Source organism: Aphelocoma coerulescens, chromosome 2 (genome assembly GCF_041296385.1).
Source record: "Aphelocoma coerulescens isolate FSJ_1873_10779 chromosome 2, UR_Acoe_1.0, whole genome shotgun sequence".
NCBI classification, from domain to species: Eukaryota; Metazoa; Chordata; class Aves; order Passeriformes; family Corvidae; genus Aphelocoma; species Aphelocoma coerulescens.
In genome coordinates, this window is record NC_091015.1 from 89997448 (window position 1) to 90019791 (window position 22344).

At 40.4% G+C, this 22344-nt stretch overlaps 1 long non-coding RNA gene across 1 annotated transcript in view; it reads right to left on the bottom strand.

Annotated features, from left to right (window-relative positions):
• Positions 1–7054: 7054 nt before the first annotated feature.
• The window catches only part of LOC138105811 (uncharacterized), a 49750-nt gene continuing 34460 nt past the window's right edge, over positions 7055–22344 (bottom strand). The window contains exons 2-3 of the long non-coding RNA XR_011148702.1: positions 8857–8947; positions 7055–8206 (exon numbers count right to left, since the gene is read on the bottom strand). This is a non-coding gene — a long non-coding RNA (uncharacterized lncRNA). The remainder of the gene's footprint in view (positions 8207–8856; positions 8948–22344) is intronic.

Genomic DNA, 22344 nt, shown 5'->3' on the forward strand with positions numbered 1-22344 from the left:
CAATTAATTACATGATGCTCCTGAGAGCAAAGAGATAAGATCTCAACCTGCTAACACCTATGTTTATTGTGTAAAGTCATTTTTCAGCATCAGAACACACTCCATCTGCAATATAACTCTACAGACAAAATTATTTTAGAAAAATTAATTGACTGATATGAGATGGTGCTTTAACCTCAACAAGGATCTTAGCTCCTTTTTTGTCCTTAGCTCCTATTTTGTCTCAAAAATATTTTTTCAGAATCAAATTAACTCCTTCATAGCCAGGCTATTTTTTTTTTCTTTTGAGTAGGGCTAGTTCTTTGGCCAGCAGTAGCCTTTAATCATTGGCAAGGCAAAAAAAAAAATTGTTAACAAGATTCAGAACTATGCATCTGCAGCATAAAACAAACTAAGAATTGTGGCCAGGAACCCTTGGCAGCAAAACTGCTGAGACTATTAATTATAACTTATGTTTTCATTGGCAGAAGCTACTAAAAAGTTAAAATATATGGTGCACTTTGATATCACGGGGAGCACAGGGAATGATGCCAACTTCAACTCAGTCTAAAATTATGTTTCAGAAGAAAGAAAAGCACTTACCCACAGATAATGCAGGGACTCCATTTAGTTTAAGAATGATCATTAAAAAATTCACTAGTATTACAAATTTAGGCTAGCAAAACTGGAAGGGTAATCTTGATTTCCATCAGTTTGGCTTTCAACTTTTAATATTTTTCAAGGCTAAACCACTTCTGGATTTTCAGCCAAAAGTATCACAACCCAGTAGTTTCAAGAAAACTGCTTCTACTTTTCTACTGCATAATTTTTGAGAAATACTGGAGGCCAGAGAAGACAATTATTGTCACTTGTACATAATAAATACCCATTTAAAAAATGTAATTTCTTAACTATTCCCATCCATCATTATCATAAACAGGGATGTCTGTTGTAGTAGAAAAAGACTGAAAACAGACTTCAATAATGTACAGGACAGCAGCCATACCCTCAGCTACCTACTGCAAGTAAAGTGCTTGTGTGCAGTATTACACAAACTGGTTACTGGATAAATGCCAGTAAAACCAAGCAAAGGTGTGTGTGAGTTGGAAGAGTGGGAGGGAAATGGAAAAGAAGGTGAGATCTCCAACAGAGACAAAGAAACCGTCCTGTCAGCTGCAAAAACCCAACGCTAACCCCTTGTGTAAGTTTTTTTTCCAGTTATAGTTTGTTTTAAATTACTGGTCTTGCTAAAAAATCTCTTTCACCATCCAAGCTCTCTCTTTTTAGACCATTTTTACCATTTTACTAATTAGAGGTCTTTAAAAAACATATGATATCCTGATCCCAACCCTTAAGACTGTCATCATTTTCCTCATCAAAAATACAACAAGAAAGCATTGGCTTCAGTAGTTTGTCTCCAATTATGTTTGAAGCCAACAAATATAGAATCTATGTTGTAGAAAAAAAGCACACCTTTCCAAATTTCACTTTTGGAATGTCAAATGTCAGTTCAAAATTCAACCAGTACCATAAATTTAGAAATGGTAGGCCAATTTTCTCCATCAACACCATGCTCAGGGGCCATGAACAACATTAACAGAATCAAAACCAGAACTGAAGCTGGTCTACAGAGCAGAGACTTGAGACATTAGTGTTCATGCATTAAGCCCAGAGAAGGCCAGTCCAACAAAATGTCGCAGTATGGGTCATAAGGCTTATTTCTGAAAATCAGAAAAATCCTGTCTGAAAGATGAGCAGCCTTGAATGAGCAGCTCAGTTGGTACAGAAGTCACCAGTACCCTTTCATCACTTTTTCCAAAGGTCAATTTCTTCCACTGTGAAAGAGTCTTTTCAGTCTGCAGTAGTCTGGCTTTAGTTTCCAGTTGCTGCACCATACCATACCTTTTTCTGCTATGTACATGTACTTACTTTTTGGCTAGTAAGTCACCTTTAATTGATCTTGGGAACCTAAAAGCAGCTGAAGCTCCTGAGTTCCTCCACTGAATCACAGTGTGTGTTTCTACTGACTCCCAGCACAGTAGGATGCAGCATGCCACCAGGCATTGTACATGCCAACGAGAACATCTGTTCTCGTTCTGTTCAGGGGCTTTAAGCAGATCCTCACCAGCTAATGATTACCAGGATCAGACTCATTCCCTCATCATTAAAGATCTAGCAAACTCTTGTTTAAGATCACTTGTGCCAGCCACTTTGCTGCTTCAAACACAACTGGTAATTACTTGGGGTGCTCTACTTCAGAAGATTCAGGAGCCTTCAGAGACTTTTTCCTAAATCTAGGAGCTGTGTATGAGAATTTTATGTCCAATTCTCTTGGACAAAGGAAGTTTCCAGACTGCTAGGGAAGGGAGTATTTAGGAAAAGAGAAGCAGAAAGTGGGACTTCACTAAAGGAGCCTGTGGTACAGTCAAAAAGCTAGGAATATACAAGACACATCTGAGAGTCACAAAAAGGCTTCCACAGACCTGTGCCAGGTCCAAGTGAGATCAACTTCTCAGCTGAAGGCTTGAAGATGCCAATTTTTCTTCCAAGTCAGAAAGAAGGGAAAGCTAGAGTCATGAAAGAGGCTAACATGGCAACTCCAAGGTCAGTTGTGAAGGAAGGGAAAGAGGGCGTAGGCGCTTCCAGCGTAGGAGCTTAAATTCTCCTTGCAAGCCATGGTGAGGACTGTAATATTACAAACTGTTTCTCCATAATTCATTAAAGTACATGGGGGGATCCAAAATTACACTCACAGCTTCTGAAAAAGTGCTCAACGCCAGAGCCCATAGATGTTGTGGAAGCCTTTTAGAGATTGAAGAAGAGAGCCTTTGCTTTCAGGCTGAAGTAGCTCATCCTTAAAAGACTAAACCCCATGGCTATTATGGCCTGTGACTGGCAGTGTGGGAAGACTGCAAGATTCATGGGAGGGATATTTTTTCACTGCAGCAGATTTTTGGGCAGACTATTGTTTTGTGAAGAATCCCACGGCACAGCAGAAGAGACTCTTTTCCTTAAAAAAAGACTCAAGAAATGAAACACTGACGAAAACCCATGTTTGTTTCCCTTGCACAGGTTAGTAGAAAGAGAGAGGGTACTGAAAGAAAAAGGTGTTTGAAAGTTACTTTAATTTCTTATTTTTTATTTTTATTTTTAATTCTGTTAGTAATAAATCTTCTTTATACTGTAACTGTTTAATTGTGGACCTGTTTTGCCTTGAAATTTTCCATTTTCCTCAATAATCCTTATTTCACCTTATGAAAATGAAGTTTTAATTTCCCCTTCTCTGCTCAACTATAACAGAAGTAAATAAGATTTTGTGCGCTTAGACCATCACAAATAGTCCCTCCTGGCTGATCCCTCCGCGGGCAGGATCGCATCACAAATAGTCCCTCCTGGATGATCCCTCCGCGGGCAGGACGCATCACAAATAGTCCCTCCGGCGGATCACTCCGCGGGCGGGCCGCATCACCGCGGCTCCGTCCGGCGGATCCCTCTGTTATCAATGGTATTGTGATGTTGGCTTTTCGCGTGTTCCAGAATTGTTATGAATGGATTGTGATGTTGGTTTTTTCATGTTCCTTAATGTTAGAAAAGCTTTGCCTGGATTCTGTAATGTAATGCTGTAGAATGGCTGCAGTTTGGGTGCTCAGTTTGGGGAGGGTCTTCACATTCCTGGAAAATCTTATCAGAAGAAAAGAACCCGAAACCAGAGGAATGAGGCAAGGAACAAGATAAGACTGATGAGATGATACTCAGCAATTCCAAAGAATGAATGAATGATGCATGACGGTGATGAATACGAAATAAGCGCTGTACTCTTAAAGCCAATCTTTTGGACGTAAAGGTGTGCCTTTGGCTCTCTGCCGAAGCACCCGGCCGTAGCGCCCTGTGTGCTGTTGTCTCCTAATTGTCCCTTTTCTTAAACTTTCCTTCAAATTTTACAAAAAGTGAAGCTCGTTTTTCACATATAACAACTCAAAAATATCTGTAGAATCATTTCACATTTCCATAAGGAATGCATGCATTACTGTGAGGACACAGAAATGGCAGGTTTTTGTTCTAAGAATGCCTGCTTTTCCCTTCCTACTGTCTTTCCTACTTTAGACTGCCCTCATGCAACCTATTCCAGGATTTTCCTAACTTTCTTGCTGTCTTAGTCCCTGTCTACTTTGTTCCTCTCAAAGAGCACAGATGACTTCTATTAATACCACAGTGCATTTGATGCCTGAAAGACAATTTTTATAGCAGAAAAAACAAATACATTACACTCAGTTGAGAACACAACAGTTTAACAGAATTCAAGACTTACCACTGCATGGGGTAGATCTCTATCAAATTACTGGTACTAAGCTGAAGTCAGATTTCACCAACTTAACCAGCCTTTCTCAGATAATAGTAAGACCTCAGATGTCTCAGAAAACTGAAGGTGCTCATAGACCTCTCCACAATAGCTGACAGGTGAAGAATAGTTCCATCCCATTTAATCAAAATTACCATCTAGCTGCAACTGCTAGCTATGCCCCTTCCATAACAAAACTCCTTCCCAGTAAAGAAATACTATATTAAAGCTTTGTTTCTTGTACTTTCTCTCAACCTTTGTATAAAAGTATAAATAAAAGACTAAAGAATTGCTATGACAAATATTAACATGCTTTGCAAGGACTTTACACTAGGGAAATGACACAAGTTTCAGGGTGTCTCCAAAAATAGTAATAATAACCTTTAATCATGAGTACTTTTTAGAATGTGCTTATTTCTTTATTTTTAAAACCAAATAAATATTCCACATTCCATTAGATAATTAAACTGTGACTAAAGGTATGCAAGCAGGACTGCACAACAATAACTTACAGGAGATGACAATACGTGATAATTACTCAAAACTTCTAATAGTTTCAGACACCCACACCAACCAACAGTGGCCTACTGAGAACTTGGACAGCAGGCAAGTAAAATACAAAACCTTACAAGGAAACAGCTGCCAAACAAGAAAGTCCCCATCTGCAAAGAAAAGTTCCAGCATACACATTGCTCCATACTATCAATTGCTCTACTAGCTACATACTATTAACACACCAGCAATGCTACAAAACAGACCTGGAGAACAGCAAGGAGCAGCAGCTCTGTAACAGACAAAAAACAGCAACCAAAGTTGATAAGAATGATGGCAATGCACAGCCTAAGCCCAAGCAATATAGGCTTAGGAACAATGCCCAAGCCCAGGCCATCAGACAAACCTGTGCTAACAAGACCAGGTCCATAAACAAATCAGGAACTCCAAAGATGGCTCCGAAGGCACAAACCCACACTTCAAGCCATCCTCAAAAACCCAGGCCTGAGCTTAAATAGAGCTTGGGCTCGTGGGCAGAGGTGAGGGTGGGGAACCCAGGTAAATGTAGCCAGGGTAATAAAGGCATTATTATATATAAAGTGCACTCTGAGTCCTGAAAGGGCTTGGGAACAAAAACAATGAAACAAAAGGAAGCAAAAACAAGAGCGCCAAAGACTTTCTAACATAATTAAACACTGAGCTCCCTCTAAAAGCTGATTGTTTCCCATGATAACACAAATTGCCAATCCGTTTACCTAATTTTACAGTCTCCAAAGAGAAGAGATTTCAAATTTCACAAAAATACTTTGAATAAGGGCATTGAACCTAACTATAAAAAACAATTATTAGGAGCCAAAGCCAAGTGGAGTGAGCAAAACAAGTACCTGAAAAAAATAACAGCCTGAGTGCAGGTGATGCTAGCCAGGGTAACACAGGTGCTTTGCATACATCTTATTCTTAATTAGTCTAATTATCTGCTGATTTAGTATTTAGTCTTTGTGCTACCTCTATATGAAAAATATTTGTTTGTAAATTAAAGTCTTTTATTGATTCCTATCAATAAAAATTGTAAATTACCTGCTTTTGATGGAGTTTTTAAGTTAAGATTCAATGACATGTACATTCCTGCTCTAAAAATCAGTCTAACTTATAGTCCAACATGAATACTCTGTGACTGTGAAGAAATGATAATAGTTGTTCTGAAGAAAGCAAATTACAACAACAGTACACACAAAATGCCTCAGAATGATATACTGAGAAAACTACACTTGCTAAGGGCAGAGATATGAGTAGGGGAAAAAACAGTTAAAATGCTCTTTTATTTAGAAGTATACATTCAAATACGCATCCCATACCTTCTAGAGCATGACACCAGGGAATGCTCTAGGAAGGTGCAAGGTTGACTACAAATGCACTTGAGCTTTCCCAGTCTGGTCAAAGAAACTGGTGCTTGGAAAGGTCATAGGTGTCACATTAAGAGATGAGGCAAAACTACCAAAAGCCAGTCTGAAATTGGGCTGGGGAGGCGACTTGAGAGTACTTCTTGGTACTCTCAAGGACAAGATAGTAAGCACCTGCTGGCCACTGTAAGGTACCCACTCATCATCTTTAAGTCAATTCCTTGGAAGGAATGCTTTGTTTACATTGCAGATACAGGCAGAGTTTCAGAGGTTCTGATCCTTGTAACACATAAAAACAAAATACTTCATCAATCATTTGGTCTTCTTCCTACTTTCATGCAACAATGACATTTTAGTGCCAGGAGCTACTGACGAACAACACGCCTGCTAATACATCACACCTTGAATAATTGGGAGTAAACCCCCTATTCTTAAATGAGAAAATAATGAAGTTATTTATGAAGTGTTCATCCATTTGAACAAGGAGGTACTGCACTTGCAGAGTTGAAAATCCACTTGCCCAAGGCAATCTTTCATACATTTTTGTTCTGACTTCAGATGTTTGACACTGCAGCTTTAAAGAGAGGCCTTAACAAAGAGACCATGCTGCAAAATTGACTTACACAGGGATTTATGTGGTGATGAGACCACACTTGCTGGATTTCTTTGAGTATTTGACAATAATTTTCCTCCCCCTCTAGGTCTGGCACTCATGGGGTCCCTGTGGTGGGTCTGAAGAAATGGTCTCACACTGAGACCTCTAGTAGTTTACAATGAAAAAACATCTTCATCCTGGAGACTGTCCAAAGATAACTGCATAGCCAGTAATATTTTAGTTCCTTTATTCACTCTTGGAACTTCTGCATTAGACTTTGGCAAGGTGACATCACAGTTAATTTTGCAACATGAAGACAAAAACTGCACTATTAAAAAAATTATGAACAGTTCACAGGTTATGACTCTTGCACCCTGCAGACATAAAAATTCTTAGAAGACACACTCCAGTGTTGAGTGCCAACCCCGACAACCTGACAAACTGAGGGTAGAAAAAATGGATATTTAATTCAAAACTGAAGTTACATTTGTGAAATACGGACTGAACTGTGGAGAGCAGTTTGGTTTTTCATTTATTGGGCACGTGCCTCATATTATGCTATTATAAAGGTAAAATATTACTATAGAAAGCATACCAAATGAACCCAAACTTGTCATGGTATCCCCTGACACCATATGTTTGATTTCAGTGTCAAAATCTGTTAAAACAAATTCCGGGTTTTTTTTCTTTAATTTAAATTTAGTTGCTCTAATAAGATATGTGAGCCAAACACATACCAGCCCGTACCAAGAAGGAAGTCAATTTCATCAGCCTTTCCTTTAATACAAGGCTGATACTTTGCTAAGATCAATTCCTGCCTCATTAAGCACAGAAACAACACTGCTATCTGGTGGTAGTCTCTGGGCAATACACAATTTGGCAGCTTTCCACCACTTAAAAGTTCAAAAGCAGAATTTCAGTGAGGACCAAAAAAACCAAAAACAACAAACCCAAAACCCTCACCAATAACCACAACGATACACCACAAACCAAACCCAAAAGATTGCACAGCAGTCTTATTTCAGGGAGCCATTGAGACAGACTTCAGTTATTCTCAGACACGAGAAAGTTCAGATTTATTGAACATAGTAGAAGATATTTGGAAGGTATCTCAATTCTCCACCCATGAGGTTTCTCTCTCTCTCATCCGCCTGAGACAGGGGAGACTTCACCTTAATCATTGCTGTTATCCACCTTCATGGTTTAGTATTTAAGTCTGCATCCTTAAAAGCACCATCTTGAATTTCTGCTAAGTGTTCCTTCCTGGGATAATAATTGGCTGCACTGGTCAGTCTTCTCAGAGGAGGTGCTTCAATAGCCTCATTTCAGAATCCACAGGACAAAAATAAATCAGCTTCCCCACACTGACTCTTCGCCACCCCCAGGAAGAATCCGTTGGTCCTATAAGATTTCATAATTACAAAGAAACAAAATTAAACAGTGGATGTTTGGCTTCCTAAGCCACTCAGTGCCTTGGTAAACAAGTTTCCTACAAGTCCACCTCTTAACAAGCATTCAGGAAATTATGCTAAACAGTAAATCACATAACTGAGTGGTCTGGATTATCAGCTACAGTCATGTACAAAATAATATCTATGCCTAAAATTACGATTATACATATAAAGTCAACTGTACATATTTACCACCAATATTCATGCCCTCTAAAATAAAATGAAAGCTCCAGCTGTGGTGATTATGGAAGTTATAGACATATGCAATATTTGATGTAAATTACAGAGTTGCCAAGTATGCATACAATCAATGGTACAGATTTGTTTATAGTTTGCTAAAGTTCTGTTTAAGGCAGATAATGAATGGCAGTCATATGGCAGCAATTGTGGTCTGCAATTTTTAAATTACTTTATCATTACTGTAAGGAAACAGAATTCAGTTTTACAATGCCTTTAGCTCTTTACTGTTAGACCACTAAAACTTTGGCATCACTTTTTAGCAGTCTTTTCTCGCATCTTTTGTGGGGGAATTGTCTTAGGATATACTTGGAAGCATATTTATGCCTTTTAAGAAGTAGAGTTACAAGGCTTGTGACTTACAGAGGAAGTAAACTTCTTGAGTTTTGCTTCATACCAAAATGTTTCAGAAAAAAAGGAAAGTTATTGAAAAAGTTTCCTTGCAAGTCTCCCACTGGAAAAGAAAATTTCTGTGAAAGTCATGAATTAAAAAAAAAAAAAAAAGACAAGAAGTAGTTTGCTTGTTTTCTAAAATCAGCTGTAAGTCTTGTCTAAATACCCTCTACTCTTTCTTTGTGGAATAAAGTAGACCCTCCACTGATAACCTTTTTAACATAGTAACACAAGTATTAATTCAACAGTTTTGATTCCAGCACAAATTTGGAAACTAAACCATCCTTCCACCTTTCAGATTTCATAAGACTGCAGTTATTCTCCTTAAGAAGCAATATTAAATACACTGAAGAAAAATTACTGGTTTGAATGCTTTGAAAAGTATAGATTTAATTAGCAGGGCATGATCTTACTAAACAACTAGACTTTCAAGCCCTCATTCAGTTGTAAAATTCCTGCCAATTCTACTCATTTAGAAAGCAATTCAGATTTTTTTTTTTTTTGACAATATATTTTCATAATAGAGTATGAAATTTGAGTGCAATTCCAAAGTTAAATAAGCATAAACATGTTGGAATTATATATCAGCAAGTCAGGAAGCAAAGAGCTCTTTAAGACTCTTAGCCACAGTGGCTGTAGAAGCCAATTTATGTTATACAATATTAAAGTTTTTTTGTAATTCAAGATTAATTTTCTTTGAATACAAAATACTCCAAAGGCAAGACCAACATTCAGAGCCACCTATAAAAACAGAAAAGCATGCTAGCAAATAGCATAGTAAAAGCTGATGCTTTTCTCATGTTTTTACTGTTTATAAAACTTACTAATTTTCTAGTCTAGCAGACCATGCAAATAACTAAACTTATTCAGAGATATTTTCACCTTGACTTTGGTGGTAGGACTGTAGCAAATTGGGTTTTTTAAAAATAATTCCTTGGAAAAGCCTTCAGCATCCTGTACCAGAATCATCTGTTACTAGTTTTTCCCTAGAAGAATATATCCCAGGACTTGATTTCTCCTACCTACAGTAGTAAGCTGTGGTCCTTTAAAAGCAAGTGAGATTGAAGAAAGACTGAATAGTTGGTCCCATTTCTACAACAAACCTCAGCTGAGAAAGACATGAAAATTACATCTTGTCCTAATAGGCATTCTGATTTCAGCTGTCAGAGATTTGAGCAGGTGTTAAGTAAACTGAAATACATATTTACTAGTTACTAGAGATTTTCTTTACATTTTTACTTTTTGATTTAATGTCTGCACCTGCTAGACACATTTGTTATAATATTCCAGAAAGGAAGGTATAGCATAAACTACAAAACATTCTGCAAATATCCACTCTGCTTGGAAATTTCCTCCTTTTTCCAGAAGGAGTGGGGGAAAAAACCTAATGTGAAGCAGGATGGCTTTTTGGCACTATGACCTCTATTCATTAAGAGCCAGCTTTACTTTACCAGCACCAGCTCACGAAGCAGATTCACCTATACTAACTCTGTAGGAATGAAAAGAGGGGAAGTAACCGAGAGACTTCTGATCCCATTTCAATTCCTCCAGTGACTTGGCAGTGGGACTCTGCTGGATTAACATTTTTCTGCTTCACAAAGAGACATAACCAAGAAGGTGTGAAATCAGAATGCATCTATTTTAGATAACCCACAAGAAGTGTTGCTGACAACAGCACTTCAGTCCCAACCCTACAGCTGGACTGTCCTCACAACACATCAGAGACCCAGACATGGGCAAGATGTAAATGGAAAGTACAACACAGTTAAGAACCTGAATATGGCACCTGAGGCACATGAGGTTCTGTGTTTTCATAAGCAACTATGTTATTGCTGTGGTCTACAAGCCTTACTGCCATTATTACATTTGGCAGTTAAAGCATCTGGTTACTAGCAAAAGGATAAAAACTTGTCTGGTTTTCATCCTGAAGGGTCAGTACCCAGTGGTAGTCAGGTGCAAGTCTGTGTCCCAGACTGCCACATCTTTCACTCCAAAATCCCACATATGGTTTTAGGAGCACTCCTTCATTGAAAGCAACTGCCACTCCTTCCCTCCCAAGCCATCCTGCCCAGACAGCCTGTACGCAGTCACACGGTCTGTTCCCCAGCGTCTCAGTTACTCCGGAGTCATCACAGCCCTGCACCAGCACACCGAGCTCCTGCCTCCCATTTGTTTCTGCATTTTGCATGCACTCATGCAAGTGCTTGGGGCTGGCCTCTTGGGAGCATTTTTGCTTTTCCTGGGAGCTCTCTTCAACCACCTTGCTCCATATATTTGCCACCCCTAACTTCTGTTCTTTCTGTTGTTAAACTGCCGTCACCCTGTGTCTGGTTTAAAGCCCTTTACACTATGTTGTCAATTCCATAGTTAAGGGCAGTTTCATCTCATTTTGTCACAGGAACCCCATCTGCTATTCCTTGAAAAGGGAAATATAGTCACAAAAGCCAAAGGATCTTGTGCAACTCCAGCCACACCACCACTTGTTAGTTTACAAGAGGCATCCATTCCTACACAAGTTTTCCCTTTCACCCTTGAGGCTGAGGACAAGATAACCTGAGCTCTCACATCCTTCACCTTTGCCTTCAGAGCTTCACAGTCCCTCTTAATTTGTTCTAGGTATCACTTGGTAGTGTCATAGATGCCCTGCAGGCAATCAGTGAAGGGTAGCACTCTGAAGGACAAATGAATTTTAGCAGTCACATAAAACACACTAGATCTGGGCCCCAGCAAGCTACAAACCTTTTGTAACAGCAGGTCTGGCTGGCAGCTCAGTGCTTCTATCCAATGTAAATATGAATCTCCAACCACTAATGCCCATCACTTCCTCTTGGTACCAGTGCTCTGTTGAGGCCCAGCTGGCTCTGATGTCTGACTCAATGCAGTTCATTCTCATGCATGGCACAGTACCCAGTTTTTAAATGCGGATCAAAGAGAAGAAAGAGCCTTCTCCTGCTGCTGAGCCAGAAGCTTCCAGCCTCTCCCTTCTTGGGAGTCACTACCCACCACTCCTTCAAGCCTGGTGTCTACCTGGGTCACCTTCTTTGTATTGTGTGGTTTGGGCCTCATCTCTGCAAACACTCTGTGGAGACTCTGTCACTGTGTCCCCCCTTCTCATCTCCTTCCTCAGATAGCAACTCAGTGCTTCAAACACAGCACATGCCCCACAGGTCAACCACTATCACAAGCAGATGTGGCCCCAAAACTCCCTCCAGCTCCAGGCCTGGAAACTGGCATCCTGTTTCTGGAATCCAGCATGGTCAGGGGTGAGTAACTACAGGAAGAAATAAGATGATCCTATAGAAGAGAAACTGCCCAAATGAAACCCACAAATAATGGGTTTTTTACTGGTGTAGAAGAACTGAGAGCTAATATAGGTCTCCTCCTACTGCTCTTCAAAGAAGAAGTTTTAGCTTTTCTACCTTTGTAAACACTGGCCCTGGGCTGAATTTGACCTCATCTGCAGTACAGAACTACCAACAGAGGCTTAAGTATTTCAGACAGGATTGAAGGGTAGGTGTTGAAAGACTTGAAAGGAGACCTCAAAAGAACACGCCAATTGTGATATAAGAGCAGAGGTGAAAATATGGTTTATGAAATGGAGGCACTCCTTACTGGTGTTTGGGGTTGGGTTATAATTTAAATACCATAGGGTATTGGAATAACTTGTCTCTGTGTTGTTGACCTTGTTGAACCTCATACAACTGGCCTCAGCACATCAATCCAGCCTGCCCAGATCTCTGTGCACTATTGAAGCCTTTGCTGCCAGATAGGCAACATCCACAGCCTTTCCCTCATCCACTGGGTGAGTCACTGGTCATAAAAGGAGATCATCTGGTCTAGCACGACCTGCCTTTCCTAAACCTGTGCTGGCTGGATCTGATCCCCTGGTACTATACTAGGTACTATACTATGGACTGAGTTTCTTTATCCAAATCAAGTGATATTATCACTCTTCCTTGCATAAATGAAGAAACCTACAAGAGGCTATAGATACTTTTTTCTTCCAAATATATTCTCTAGGAAAAGATACTTTATATCTCAGTAGGATCTTAGAGTGTACAGGAAAGCAATTTTACACGATTCATATTTGATTCTTTTGCCAGGGGCATCGTAGTCATAGAATCACAGAATCATGGAATATACTGAGTTGAAAGGGACTCATTAGAATGATCAAGTCCAACTCTCCAGCTCCTGGCCATGCACAAGACACTCCAAAAGTCACACCATGTGCCTGAGAATGTTGTCCAAACACTTCTTGAACTCAAACTGTCTTGATGATATGACCATATCTCCTCTATTCAGTATCTAATTCAAAAAGAAGATACAGTTCCTGTAGGGATAGGAGAAGGTAAGTTCTCCTGCAAACCACATCTTCAAGAAGATGTCAAGAAGACACTCAAGTCAAGTATTTCTGTCTAGAAACATTGAGATTCCTTCCATTTAATTAAATTTCAACTTGGGAGATTCCAGTAGGATGTCTAGACAACCACTAGCAGTTAACTAAACAGTTTTCTCATCACTGCATTAAGGAAAGTGCATGCATTGCTAAGATAGCCTAATTATGTGTTAAAAGAGCTTTAAAATAAACTTTCCTAAAGGAAATACTTGGCACACTTTGATTTTACTTACTGGCCTAGTTGCACATTCTGTAATTCTCCCACCAAGTACCACAGCAAAATGCACAACTTCTCACAGCATTCAGGATGCAGGTTTTTATCTAGATGGTTTATATGTTGGGTATCGTAGCTTTGAAAGAAATACCAAGAAATAGAGTATTCAGGAAACTAAAGCAACTTGTACTCGTGAGAAAATTGAACACGTTAGAGAAGCTGCAAGTACCAGCCAGATAATGAGTTGTAAGAGTTACTTTCTTCATCCATAACTGCTAAAGGAGGACAGGAAATAAAACTTTAAGTTTTCTTAGCAAATTAATTTGTTCAAGAAAATGTATTTCTCTCATAGCACATGGGGGACCATATGCTGCAGCAGGTGGATGCCCAAATGAGGCCGTGACCCTTTGAGAAGCCCTTGCTGGACACAAGCAGGACTTGTGACCCCATGGAGGACCAACATTGGAGAAACCTGTTCCATAAGGATTGCACCACACAGAAGGGACCATACACTGGAGCAGGGGAAGAATGTGAGGAGTGCTCCTCCTTCCCTGAGGAGAAAGGAGCAGCAGAGATGTGTGATGATCTGACTGCAGTCCCCATTCCCTGTTCCCCTGCACCACTGTGGGGCGGAGATAGAGAAACTGGGAGCAAAGTTAAGCCCAGAAAGAATGGAGGGGTGGGGGGAAGGTATTCTAAGATTTGGTTTTATTTCTCATTATCTTGACTTGATTGATAATAAATAAATGAAGTTCATTTCTTCAAGTTGGTTTTGCCCATGATGGTAACTGGTGAGTGATCTCTCCTTGTCCTTATCTCAACCCATGAGCCTTTCATTATATTTTTTTCTCCCCTCACCAGCTGAGGAGGGGAAAGATGGAGTGGCTTGCTGAGCACCTGGCAACTGGTTGGGTCAGACCACCATATCAGTGTGTATAAACACCTGAAGAGAAGGGAAAAAGAAAATAAAGCTGGACTCTCTTCCGTGGTATGCAGTAAGTGGAGAAGACACAATGGGATCAAAATGAAATACCAGAAGATCCACTTAAACATAAAATAAACAAGAACTTCTTTGGTGGTGGTAAAGCACTGAAGTAGGTTGCCCAGACAGGTTGTAGAGCCTCCATTCTTGGTTAAATTTAAAATCCAGTTGGACAGTGTCTTGATCAAGCTGATTTTATTGACTTGCTTTACGCAAGAAGCTTGGACTAGATGATCTCCAGAGGCCCCTTCTAACTTCAACTATTCCTTGACTCTGTGAAGCTATGTGGGACATTGGTGTCTAAGATAGTAATTAACTTACGGTAGCTTTGTTTTTAAAATATTTTTACACCACCTAGGCAGACAAAATAAGGCTATAATTATAGTAAGAATGCAAGTACAAGCCTCCTTCAGAAACCATTCTTTTAATTAAACAGCTGACAACTAAAACTGGGATTCAGGCCTGTAAACCCTGTTTTACACAAGATTGTCTGTGGTATAAGCAGTCTTTCTCAAAAGTTTTATATTTTTCTCTCTTTTAATGACAGAGGCTTCTCTTATTCCAAAATACCCTGAAGATAATTTTGTCCTCTTCGGCATAGAAATTTCCAGGCAAAAACCCCTTTCAATACTGCAAACATATATAGTTACGAATATATGGAAAAAATTTTCATCACACCTTTAAATTCTTAAGCCTACAGGGATTACTTGTGTCCAAAAAAATCATCAGTTTATGATATAAACCAGAAGGACATCAAATTCAGTTGCAATTAGTTTTTAACTCTGCCTCTCTAAGATTAGCCATTCAGAGGGTTGGCAAGCCCCAGGCAACTTAAACACCTAATCACAGCACACAGAAACAATTTGTGCACTTTGCTTCTCCAAACATCTGCATTGTCTGGCAGATGAGGGATCCACACACATGGAAAGTTTCACACATGGGGTCACCAGATAGGCTAAGATCATGAACTTTTGCCCTTGATTTCATAGAAATGAATTACTGTATGATGCTACTTGCCCTACTCTATCAAATCTTAGCCAAGAGATATTCCTAAGCAAAGTACTTCATAGCCTCATAGTTGCCAGTTCTAGTAAACAACAGTCCATAATAATAGAAAAAAAAAATCCCTGCTGTTTATCTAATCACTCTCATATCCTTAACTGCTGCTTAGCCTGGCATTAGAATTTTATTGTCAGTAGTTTATCTAGCACTACAGGTTACCTTAGGCATTATTTTATACCATCTGCAACATTTGGAATGTCTGCAAAGGTTGGGCTCTGTTCCTAGAAGGGGTTTCCTTGTGATCTCTTTTTCTTCATTGAAAATGAAAGTAATCTTTACCACATCAAAATATCAACAACATTTAGTTCATTATGTCATGGAGTTTGTCATACAAAAGTTTTGATGAAGGACCAAGGAGAGACCCATTACTTTTGCCAAAAGAAAGTCAAATAATGACCACTAAAATGTTGTAGGGCAACACGAGGATTGGAGACAGGTTGTGTTCTTTGAACACTCCTGTGCCTATAAGCACAAGGAAAAAAGAATGACATTTACTGCTCCATTCCACATACCACTGAATTCCTCTTTTTCCCCCCCTCGTTTGAAAGTACTGATGAAATTTAACCAAGACCACAACAAATGGTCCAAAGAACAATAATCAGCAAGATTTTTTTTTTTTGTAACATTTGGATAACTTCAAGAAACATTTTGGAAAGTGATTAGTGAGCATCTGCCAAGGCTGTGCAGTAACATACACTATATCAGATTATGCTTGAAGTGTTTTCTATCCATCATATGGACAAAGCCATGGGCTAAGTGCTATGGCACTGACTTTGAAAAGCAAACCAAAAGAACAGACCATTCACCACAGCAGGAAAAAGAAAACTAATTATTTGCCACATGCAACCATGGTGATTAGCCAAGAGGATAGACACTTGACAACCTAGGTATTTGAAACAATTGAAGGTTCCCACAGAAAATAAATTCATGGGAATCATCTAGACTTAAGGTGTCAAGTCCCAGCCACCTCTTGTGAGTGAATGTAGGAAATTTCTTTTAGCATAATACACCACTGAGGCTTTCTGCAATTGGTAGCACCATGTCATTATTGCATTAATACCCTTTTACCTTTGAATCATGTATCCAGTTGAAAAATATGCAACCAGCCTTCATATTTAAATCTAGCAAGTTTTATCTTGCTTCAGCCTCTTTGCAATCTACCTCTGTACTTTAACTATGAACTGATGCCTCATGTCCTGAAGCAGGGATGTGAAATACATACAGGACTCCACAGTAGCAGCAGGCTGCTGTCTCAAACCAGCCCAGTTTCTCACCACCACCGAGAACACCACATGCTCCCAAATTTGCATTTGTTGTGTTTGTATTTGGGTTAATGTTTTTAACCTATGTAATAGCTTCTTCTACAAGCTGAGATGAGCACACAGTCAGCCAGTGAACTGTTTCCTTACTGGAAACTACTTTTTACACAGCAGCATCTTGCAGAATCTAAGGTCTTTAAAATGGCATCAGGGCACATGAGATTCTAAAAAACCCACCAATATAGAAGAGGCAGCCTGGCCAGCCATTCATTTCTCTCCAGAATTTCCTCCCCCCTCCTCCTGCTGCAACATTACCTTTTATTCCAGCCACGAGCAGTAGAGGAAGCCTGTATCTCCCCTTCTAAACATCACTATAGAATCATACAACAGTTTGAGTTGAAAGGGACCTTTAAAAGGTCATCTAGTTCAACCTCTGCTGCAATGAACAGGGACATCTTCTACTAGGTCAGGATTCTTGGAGCCCTGTCCATCCTGACCTTGAGTGTCAGGCAAGAGGGTGGGGCACCCACCACCTCCCTGGGCAACCTGTTCAGTGCCTCACCACTCGTAGTATAAAACTTATTTCTCACATCTAATCTAAATTGACCCTCCTTCATTTTAAAGCCATTATCCCTTCTTTTGTCAGAACAGGCCCTGCTGAAACATGCTTTCTCATCTTTCTTTTAGGACCCTTCCAAGCATGGAAAAATCACAATAAGCTCTCCCTTGGACAGAGCCTTCTCTTCTCCATGCTGAGCAATCCCAGTTCTCTCAGCCTTTCCTCACAGGAGAGGTGCTCCATCCCCCTAATCATCTTCATGGCCTTTCTCTGGACTCACTCAAACAGGTCCATGTTCTTCCTGTGCTGGGGATATTAAGGAAGCTTCCCAGTCTGGCCATTCACCAGACTCTCTGGCAGTCACCCCCAAGGCCAGGGACTCTCACTGCTGGGGCCAAAGCCCCTTCACAGCAGGTGGCTCCAGTGAGCTGAAGGGTGCCCGCATGACTCCCTGCACACCCCACCCACATAATCAGACCAGGCTTCCTTATCAGTTTGACCCCAGATTTCCCATAGCAGGGCCTCAGATGTCTCATTATATAAAGCAATTTAATTCCAGCACAATAACACAGAAGAAGTCCAACCTGGTGCCTCCAAGGAGGGATCCTGAACAAAGGACCCCTGATCTTTTGTATCCTTACCGTCTAAGGGTGCAAAAGTCTCAGCTCTTCCTCCTGAGGCTTCTGGCTGCTGTCCTGTCTCTGAGTGTCACCTAGATGGGCCACCGGTCCCTGGGCCCTTTGTTATGCAAAGGGTCAGCTCCTCACGGCTTCTTGCCTGAGGCTCCCACCCAGAGCTCATCCTGCAGCTCCAGCTATAGCTGCACCCCAGCTACCTGCACTGAAGGTATTCCTCAACAGGGAACTCCAGAGCTGGACACAGGACTCCAGGTGGGGTCTCACCAGGGCAGAGTAGAGGAGCAGAATCACCTTCCTCAACCTGCTGGCCACGACTGCTTTTGATGCAGGCCAGGGCAAGGTTGGCCTTCTGGGCTGCTAATGCAACCACAGCTTAAATGGGTCTCCAGCAACTTAAAGTAATTGCCTCCTTAAAGTCAGCTTCCCTTTCTGTTCAGGTGCTGAGGGAAGGCTTCCTCATCTCCATGGGGCAACTCTGCTCAGCAGAGTCCTCCAGGGCAGCTCTAACCATATCTGAGGGAATCACTATCCTCAGGGTTCCCAGCCCCCAGAGACTCACAGAGGGTAGGAACAAACACCACACCAAGTCAGAAAGCTCGACTCCAAACAACTGCAAGGTAAATCAAGATGTCATTCACAGTCCCATAACAACACAGCATTTAGGACAGCTTTACCTCCTTGGGGGAGCCCAAATTGTACTGTGGCCAATGTATGGGAGGGGAAGTTACAGCCTTCTTTGTTTGTGTTTTCCCATGGAAATCAGTTTCACCTTCCCTCCTGCCAAAATTGTCAGCATTTCCCCTGTAAGCAGAGCTGTAGGCAATCAGCTTTCCCAGAGCACCCTCTGCAATTTCTGTACTTTAGACAACATTGGTAATCATTGTTCATGAAATCTACACAGCTCACAGGACACTCCCACTCTGTGCTGAGCACAAGCTGTGTTCTCTCTCTTGTAGCAGGAGAGGGGGTTTCTTTGCCCTATCAAAACATGTTTCATACATGGTTATTGACAGACTGTTTTTTGAGAGGAAAGAGAAGATAAGTAGCATCTTTAGCACATCAGAAAAACTCAGCTTGGGGAGAAAATTATCAATAACATTGATATTTCTGCATCCAGTAATTTCTCTAGAACTGTCTCTAGAAGAATGCAGCACTGCAAAAGCATCAGTACAAAATTTAACTAATTAGCCATTAAAAAATAAATCCTTACATTAAAAAAGACCAGCTGCAGACTGATCCCTGGACACATCCTCCTCTTATAAAAACCAAACACATAAATTCTCCCTCACTCTTCTGGGGTTCCCACATCAGTACCTTCACTGAAGAGCCATGAGGCAGAATTCAGCTGCCTGAGCAAGACTGCTGCAGGAAACACCAAATATGAGGAATGTGGATAGCTGTTTTATGAACATTCAAGTGACACCTAGCACAGGCAAAAAACCTCCACGTTTCTGCAATAGATTATATTCCAAGTAATATCCTGCAGCATGGCTATTCCTGAATTCAGGAAAACAGGGCCTGCTCTGGTGAAGTATGTGAACCACAGTCCTTGTGGGTCTCAATCATGTCCCTTCAGCCTCAGTTCAACAACTGCTCCAGCCCACAGCTGTGTGCATGACAGGCCAGCCTTTTTTCTTGTATTCTCTCAAATGTAAGAGGCCCAATTTCATAAATCAGGCAATAATGTGAGCACTCCAGCTAAACCTTTTCATTACATTACTTGCCCTGTGTCACCTCTGCATAACAAAGCCAGTTTGCAGGAACTAGACCTTTGCTACATCAGTGCTTTTAAAATGGTGAAACAGGGAAATGGTTGCTTTGTTCCTTGGAAAGCACAAGACACTAGCACTTCAATAAACATCTGTGATTTTTCTCATCATTTTATCAGAAAAACCTTCAGCCATGTCCTGTGCTTTCTGTTGTTATTGCACTTTAATAGCCCAGACATAAATATAGAAGCAGTCAGCTGTGTGACACCAGCACAGCTGTGCCGCTACTTTAATTGTACAGCATGATGTCATTCATCAATTCCAAACCTCTCCTACCAGATACCATTTTCCCTTATAAGATAACTTGTCCAGTACTGAATTTATATCCCAACTGTAATGTGTTCCAGTGAAAATTATTCCACTGAAACCACATGTCAGGTTTTTGTTAAAGACTGGGCATCTAATAGGACACTTTAACTTACTCACACCACTAATAGCTCTTATTTGTGCGAGTCACAAGACAAATTTGACAAGAGCCAGGCAAACTCCCTCATTTACATGGGAACATCATCTTTACCTCCTACCTGTAACTCTGTTTCATGCTTCATTCCTACTTCCTCTCAAGTCCTTTCACACTTGTGCCAGTTTGAGACAAATTTGGAGGAATGTCCAAATTTGAATGTCCTCTGATAGAAGGCAGGTTACAGCCCTCCCTCCCCCACCAGGTTCGGGGAAAAAAAATTTCCTCGGGGGAAAGTGAAAGGAGAAAAACCTATTTATTTAACAAACACAATGCACAATGGGAAAAGAATAATGCTAGAGAATAAAACCTCTCGCTATGGAGAGAATCTGGTAAATCGCCAGAGAGAGTCCTTTCTTTGGGTATGATCTGTCTCTCCTTTTCGGAGCTGCGTTGGCCTGGGACCCCTCTGGGCCTCAGTGGAAAGTTCTGAACAGTTCCAGAAGAGAAGAAGTCGAAGTCCCAGGGAAAAAAAACCTATCTCTCCATCTCTCTCTGGAGAAACGGAGCCGAAAGCTGGCTGAAAAGCAGCAAAGGGCGCTTCCTCCGTGCTTGCTGCTGCAGAAGCGTGCAGAGAGATAGAGTGACCTTGGAGCACAAACTGCTTTGAAAAATTCATCTGGCTTTTTTTCTTTATCTCACACCCAGTTTTAAAGACACAGAAAGGCACAGGAGTCATGTCTGGACATACAGCAGTGCTAAGGGACACACATCATAAAGTCACCCCAAGACAGCAGAGCTCCTGTCTACTTGCACAGCTGTCTAGGGAGAAAACTTACACATCTTTATAAACATTCCTTATGCTTGTGACAGTTCAGTACTCTGAATGGGCCTACTGAAGTACATTTCAGATTTTTTCTTTAAAAAATGATGCTACAGCTATACTGTCTTGAAGAACTCATTATTGCCTGTTAAAAACCACACACACCACTTTTCTTTGCTTTACACTTGCTAAAGTGCCCCAAACAAAACTGTCAATTCATGTTTAAAAAAAAAATAAGGCCCTAGTCTAAAGCCATTTTATCCATGCATTTAAAAGCAAAAACTGAAATAATGAGATCAGAACAAAGGATTTACTTCAGTTGAATTTATTTGGCAGCATCATTTATGTTACTGGAGATGGCATCAGAGTGTTACCTAAAATAAATCCTCATTATTTCCAAACAATGCACTACTGAGCAACAACATCAGTACATTAAGTAGCATTGCAATTACTGATATTGTCTCACTAAATAAATTCTATAGATTTTACAAGTGGTTCCAAAGCAACTAAAGGCAAAATTACAGAATAAATGAAGATAAATATGTCAGCCAGCACAATGATCCTGTGATTTTTATGTTTAAGCCAACAATATTTTTGTTATAACTACACCACTGCAGAAGGAAATGTAACCACAGGATTCAAAGTTCCTATTAAAGAAAAACGATTTTTTTTCATTAACACAAAACAGTTACTTTAAGAAATTCTACTAATTCAGTATCACATTCTTGCAAGACTCTGCAGCTCTACCATTTCTGAAAAAAAAACTCCAATGACAAAACTGTCAACATAAAAAAAAAAATTGTACCGTTTATAGCTAGACAGCCTTTTTCTTTAAAATGTATTCTACAAATCACTCTTGAATTTTAACATATGAATGGCTGTACATAAACTGTTTCTGTTATCAGCACTGCTTTTCCACCCAAGCAAAGCTGGTTCTATGGGCACTTTGAGAACAGCAGACTGACTGGACAGCTCTAGCTCTTCTGTGAACTGGCAAGCAGTCAGCATGTCTCAAAAAAGTCTAAAATAACTTTCCAGACCTCCCTTAGAAAAGATAGCACCTTTGAGAAAAGGAACAATGATTTAATACAGTTCACACGAGAATTCAGAGGTCTGTAAGTCTCCACACTTCCAAATGGGAGCAGAATGCAAGGTAAAGAAGCACAACAAAGAGATGGGTTTTGTAATTGTTAGTACCTGGTTAATTTCCCCTCTGTGCAATATTTTGCTCAGTCACTATGTCCGGGCCAAGAATAAAATGCCACCTAACAGGGGAAGGGTAGCATGCAGTCAGCAGACCATTGTATCACAGTGCTCCTCTTGAGAAGATGAATTGCCTTGAAAATATCCCTTCCT